Below are 6,772 nucleotides of genomic sequence, written 5' to 3' on the forward strand. Positions count from 1 at the left end.
ACAGGGCTGCAACAATAACATTAATATCACCTCTTCAAAGCCAGAATACAATTCAATCAGACAACTCAAACACTGGTTGCATATGGTTACCCTTAAAGAAAGTAACTAGACAGGCTACATAATCATATATATATATATATATATATATATATATATATATATATATATATATATATATATAAAACACCCAGCACGCCCCTGCGGGCGGTTTATCCTTCAAGCTCGGGTCCTCTACCAGAGGCCTGGGAGCTTGAGGGTCCTGCGCAGTATCTTAGCTGTTCCCAGGACTGCGCTCTTCTGGACAGAGATCTCCGATGTTGTTCCCGGGATCTGCTGGAGCCACTCGCCTAGCTTGGGAGTCACCGCACCTAGTGCTCCGATTACCACGGGGACCACCGTTACCTTCACCCTCCACATCCTCTCGAACTCTTCTCTGAGCCCTTGGTATTTCTCCAGCTTCTCGTGTTCCTTCTTCCTGATATTGCTGTCATTCGGAACCGCTACATCGATCACTACGGCCGTCTTCTTCTGTTTGTCTACCACCACTATGTCCGGTTGGTTAGCCACCACCATTTTGTCCGTCTGTATCTGGAAGTCCCACAGGATCTTAGCTCGGTCATTCTCCACCACCCTTGGGGGCATCTCCCATTTTGACCTCGGGACTTCCAGGTTATACTCGGCACAGATGTTCCTGTACACTATGCCGGCCACTTGGTTATGGCGTTCCATGTATGCCTTGCCTGCTAGCATCTTGCACCCTGCTGTTATGTGCTGGATTGTCTCTGGGGCATCTTTACACAGCCTGCACCTGGGGTCTTGCCTGGTGTGATAGACCCCAGCCTCTATGGATCTTGTGCTCAGAGCTTGTTCTTGTGCTGCCATGATTAGTGCCTCTGTGCTGTCTTTCAGTCCAGCTTTGTCCAGCCACTGGTAGGATTTCTGGATATCAGCCACCTCCTCTATCTGCCGGTGGTACATACCGTGCAGGGGCCTGTCCTTCCATGATGGTTCCTCGTCTCCCTCCTCTTTCTAATATATATATATATATTAATGAGATCATTAACGAAGAGAGGGAAGGTAGTCAGAACTGAGGGGATTGAACTACCAGAAGGCAACATTGCAGACATAGAGGACAGTTACAAGTACTTGGGGATCCCGCAGGCGAATGGGAACCATGAAGAGGCCACTAGAAAAGCTGCAACCACCAAGTACCTGCAGAGGGTCAGGCAAGTCCTGAGGAGTCAGCTGAATGGTAAGAACAAGATCCGGGCCATCAACACGTACGCCCTGCCCATGATCAGGTACCCTGCTGGGGTAATAGGCTGGCCAAAGGAGGAGATAGAAGCCACTGACATAAAGACAAGAAAGCTCCTTACCATGCATGGAGGGTTTCACCCCAAGTCCAGCACCCTGAGGCTGTACGCTAAGCGGAAGGAAGGGGGCCGGGGACTGGTGAGTGTCAGCACCACAGTCCAGGATGAGACAACGAACATCCAAGAATACATTGGGAAGATGGCCCCAACTGACCGAGTGCTCAGTGAATACCTCAGGCAGCAGAAACCCAAGAAAGAGGAGGGAGACGAGGAACCATCATGGAAGGACAGGCCCCTGCACGGTATGTACCACCGGCAGATAGAGGAGGTGGCTGATATCCAGAAATCCTACCAGTGGCTGGACAAAGCTGGACTGAGAGACAGCACAGAGGCACTAATCATGGCAGCACAAGAACAAGCTCTGAGTACAAGATCCATAGAGGCTGGGGTCTATCACACCAGGCAAGACCCCAGGTGCAGGCTGTGTAAAGATGCCCCAGAGACAATCCAGCACATAACAGCAGGGTGCAAGATGCTAGCAGGCAAGGCATACATGGAACGCCATAACCAAGTGGCCGGCATAGTGTACAGGAACATCTGTGCCGAGTATAACCTGGAAGTCCCGAGGTCAAAATGGGAGATGCCCCCAAGGGTGGTGGAGAATGACCGAGCTAAGATCCTGTGGGACTTCCAGATACAGACGGACAAAATGGTGGTGGCTAACCAACCGGACATAGTGGTGGTAGACAAACAGAAGAAGACGGCCGTAGTGATCGATGTAGCGGTTCCGAATGACAGCAATATCAGGAAGAAGGAACACGAGAAGCTGGAGAAATACCAAGGGCTCAGAGAAGAGCTCGAGAGGATGTGGAGGGTGAAGGTAACGGTGGTCCCCGTGGTAATCGGAGCACTAGGTGCGGTGACTCCCAAGCTAGGCGAGTGGCTCCAGCAGATCCCGGGAACAACATCGGAGATCTCTGTCCAGAAGAGCGCAGTCCTGGGAACAGCTAAGATACTGCGCAGGACCCTCAAGCTCCCAGGCCTCTGGTAGAGGACCCGAGCTTGAAGGATAAACCGCCCGCAGGGGCGTGCTGGGTGTTTTTATATATAATATACATGAATCCTGATATAAGAACAGGAGTAACTTTACTTATGAACGACAGGATGAGTTAATACTGTATGATTCATAGATCACGACTTTCAGGTCCAATTAGTTACAGAATATTATTGTGTGATTAACGATAGGAAAGTGAAAATGAGTTTCTGTTAAAAGTGCTTCATAAATAAATGTTTATAGAAATGGAAAATACAATTCAGTCTGAGAGTTCAAACACATTTCAGATATTTTTAATCAATTGTTCCCCATAGCTCATTGTTTCATATTTTTTAAAACAAAATATAGTCACAGTAGATTAAAGTCTGAATCGCTCCAGCTGTGTTTATTACAAATTGTCATACTGAGATATGCTCAGCAGTTTATCACCTCCACACCTTTCTGTTCAACAACTTATATTTAATAAACTGAATATTTAATGCATTCAAAACACAACTGCATGCAGCAAGTAAATAAATTAAAAGCATTATTATTGAGGAATTGAACTGATGTAGATTAAAATAATATTCATGCTACAACAAAGCATTTAAGGATGCAAACGATTCAAAGGAAGAGGAAGCAAGTTTACTTTTAGTTTCAAAGATGCAAGATATGTGAAACCAAAGAATATGAACCAGCAGCCCACCCCTCGCTCTGATAAAGAGTACTGCTTAGTTTGTCTGATGACTCACTTTGTATCTTTTGGTTTGAGCTTTTACTGTCAGCTTTACGCTCAAAGTCTGGACTAAAACAACAATGGAGTTGAGAGATGCTGGTCGTCTGCTTGTGGGTCTCATCTTTTACATTTCAGGTATCAGAGATTATTTATGAGTTCTTATGTAAAAATCGTTAGTTAATATTAACTTAAGAAAAAGATCTTGTAATATTTACAGATGAGGAATTTTAGTTTAGATTAGTTTCTAATGTAAAGTACTGAAAATTATTAAGTAATTAATAACAAAGACATATTAATAAGCTAAAAACATTTATTAACTCCCTTCTGTTAAAGATGTTAATGGAGGAGAAACCAGGATCTGTGCTTTCAAAGGTTCATCAGTGGATCTGCACTGCTCACATCAACATCTGACTTCAAGCAGAAAATGGTTCACTATAGACTGGGATGGTTACAAGTTTGTTCAGAGTGAGCTCTCTGTGGATGGACAACGTGTAACATACAACATGTCTGAAGAGAAAATCCCAACTTTAACCATCAATGATCTAAGAGAGAGTGATGCAAATGCTTACTGCTGTATGAAGACTACAGACAGTGCAGGAAACTGTTGGCTAAACAGAATTACTCTCCAAGTAGTTACAGGTACAGTGACTTTTACTTATTACTTACTTTCCAAATGACATCATTGTATAAGTTGTTCTCCATCATCCTCTCAGAGCTGCAGGTAAAGGTGATTCCTGCCACAGAGGGACAGACAGTAACACTGATGTGCAGCAGCAGCTGTCCTCTGACTGAAAAGCCTGCAGCCTACATCTGGTACAAGAACAGAGAGTTTCTCTATGAGGACTGGTCTCCCTGGTACCAAGAGCTGCTCAGCAGTGAGGAAGCAGTCACATACTCCTGTGCTGTCAAAGGCTACGAGCATCTCAGAGCCCCTCAAGTCTCTGTGGGTGAGTCATGATGTTTATAGTCCCTACAAACCCTTCAGCAAAAAACTGTAAAAATAACCTCAGTAAAAATATTAAATCTCATTTCTTTTTGTCCAGATTCCATCACACAGACATGCTTCAGTGTCACTTATGCTTATGGAAACATGTGTTCTTATAATCAGACATCAGTGGATGAGCCGTGCTCCATCACATACCCTAGAGGTGAAGTTTCCACAAACAAATTGTATAAACACTTCTCCAAACCTTTATATCATATTCGTTTAAACTGCACAATTATGTGACTTAAATGAGCCGCATGATTATATCTAAATAGTGACGAGAAGTGTATTTATCTTCGATCGACAGAGGTTTATGTTCAAAGAGCTTCTTCCACCTTGGGATTTGTCACACTGACCTGTAACAACAGCTGTAATCTGACTGACCATCAAGCTGTCTACATGTGGTATCACAACAAAATAAACTATCATGAGAATCAACATTTTTCAACTCATAACTCTTCAACAGACACATTCTCTTGTGGAGTTAAAGGTCACACACATCTTCAATCTAAAAAAGTTTGTAAGTGTCAAATCTTCTTTTCTTTTCAACTAATAATGAAACACAGACCAATCAAACAACTTTAAATCTTCCATCTATATTTCAGGTGTTCAGGATAAAAACTGCTTGAGAGTGAATTATGTCAGCAGGAGAATCTGTGCTCTGGAAGGATCTTCAGTGAACATCACAAGTGAATACTCACATCCTGATAACATGAAGCCAGAGTTTAAATGTTGGAGTAAAAAATGGAGAAAAGATAAAGTGGAAGTTGAAGAGCTGATTGAGGCTGCAGGTGGTGTGGAGTATCAGGACAACATGAAGAACCAACACATCCTGAGCATCAACAACCTGAAGAAGAATGACTCAGGAGGATACACATTCAGATTCAACAAAGATCATGAAGGATGGACACAGTCTGATTTGCCTGGAGTCTTTTTGATTGTCACAGGTAAATCTAAACTCCTCAGTCAGCAGACTTTACTCATTAATATTTCAATATGAGCAGTAGCGCTAGAACTATTCAGATCTTTCTCGGTTATATAACAATGTTAAAATATTCCCTTACAATGAAAAGTTTGTTCTTAATTAAAAGCATGTAAATGCTATGAAAAATAACTATAGTTAAAATATCAAAAGTAAAAACTGGCATTTTGCTTGATTTAATATAATAGTTTTAAAATTATATACAAATGAGTTTTTCGACAAAGAAATAATTTTTGTAACAACTTTCATCTTCAATTGAGGCATTTTAATAAAAGAATTACTTAAACGGTTCAGGAAATACAATCATATTTATACGGTCCCCCATTTTCAGAGGCTCAAAAGGGAACTGGATATCTGATAGCAAGATACATTAAGCAAAGAAAGATCCGGAGTTTATTTCAAGTATTTCATGTTTATTTACTAAAATGTTCTGGAAAAATGAAATATTTGGACAAATGAATCAAGATTCATTTGTACCAGAATGATGGCCAAATGCCTCAAATGCAATAGTGTTTCACAGTCCCACTGGATAAGGTATCATGGGCTGGTTGTGTTGTGCCCTTAAACAGGGGAAATAGTGAGGAGAGGTGAAAGAACGGCACAGACACGCAGCTCTCACTCTCACTCGTCTGTATTGAGTTTCAGAAGCAATACAACCAAAACAATATTCTTATGGATGCACTCAGTCTCAGGACAACTGTATCCAAACTAAGTCACTATTGTTCGCTGCATTAGCTGATGAGAATACTTTAGATAACATGAACTGTAGCATTAGACAAAAACATCTTTTTAACTCGCACATGTTAGCTGACACAGTCACTAACTTTCCACAGCAATGAAATAATACTTTAAGTACTGCATGTCTTTTAGTAGTTAACTTATACAGATCGTAACAGAAAAATCTTCACACAATATGGCGGAGTAATAGCGAAAACTAGCATACGCAGCAACAGAGATTAACTGGAACTTCTCAGCAAAATAGTCCGCAATTCACATCTTCCGCTACAATGAACAATGATAACAATGTATTAATCAACAGTAACACACATTTATATAGATTTGTGCATGACAGTTACCTTAAACAGGGGAAATAGTGAGGAGAGGTGAAAGAAAGGCACAGACACGCAGCTCTCACTCTCACTCGTCTGTATTGAGTGAAGGAGGAAGCGCGCGAACCCACCTACTGGAGCCCTGAGGCATTAACAATGGATCGATGCACAATCAACCCAGGCAAAACTTTCACTACTTATCTCCCTCTATATTCCCACTGCATATTCTATTTGAAAACAGTCAAAGCAACAAATAAAACATTAATAAGGGCATGACATGAAATGTAAGGAACAGAGATGTACAACTTCAAAACTAATCAAATTTATGATCCACCACAGTTGCATGGCAGGCAGAGACACAAATACTCACTAACAGAGACGCACACTCAACATGAGGAACCAGCAACGTGACAAGGAACACTGGGAAGCTGGGAAAAACAAGGCACATGTGAAATAAGTCAGACTAATGACAAGGGAAGCAAAACTGAACACAACACAAGAGACTAACAAAATAAAACAGGAAAGTAACACTGAGACTGAAACACAAATTTAACAGGCCAAAGTAAACACAAAGATAAAACTGAGTAAATATGGGCAACAACAGAAACACAGACATAGGAGGACAGGAAAAACCTGAGAATAACTAACAACGAAATCTTAAACACACATTTAGA

Source organism: Rhamphochromis sp. 'chilingali' (genome assembly GCF_963969265.1).
Source record: "Rhamphochromis sp. 'chilingali' genome assembly, chromosome: 4".
In the NCBI taxonomy this organism is placed as follows: domain Eukaryota; kingdom Metazoa; phylum Chordata; class Actinopteri; order Cichliformes; family Cichlidae; genus Rhamphochromis; species Rhamphochromis sp. 'chilingali'.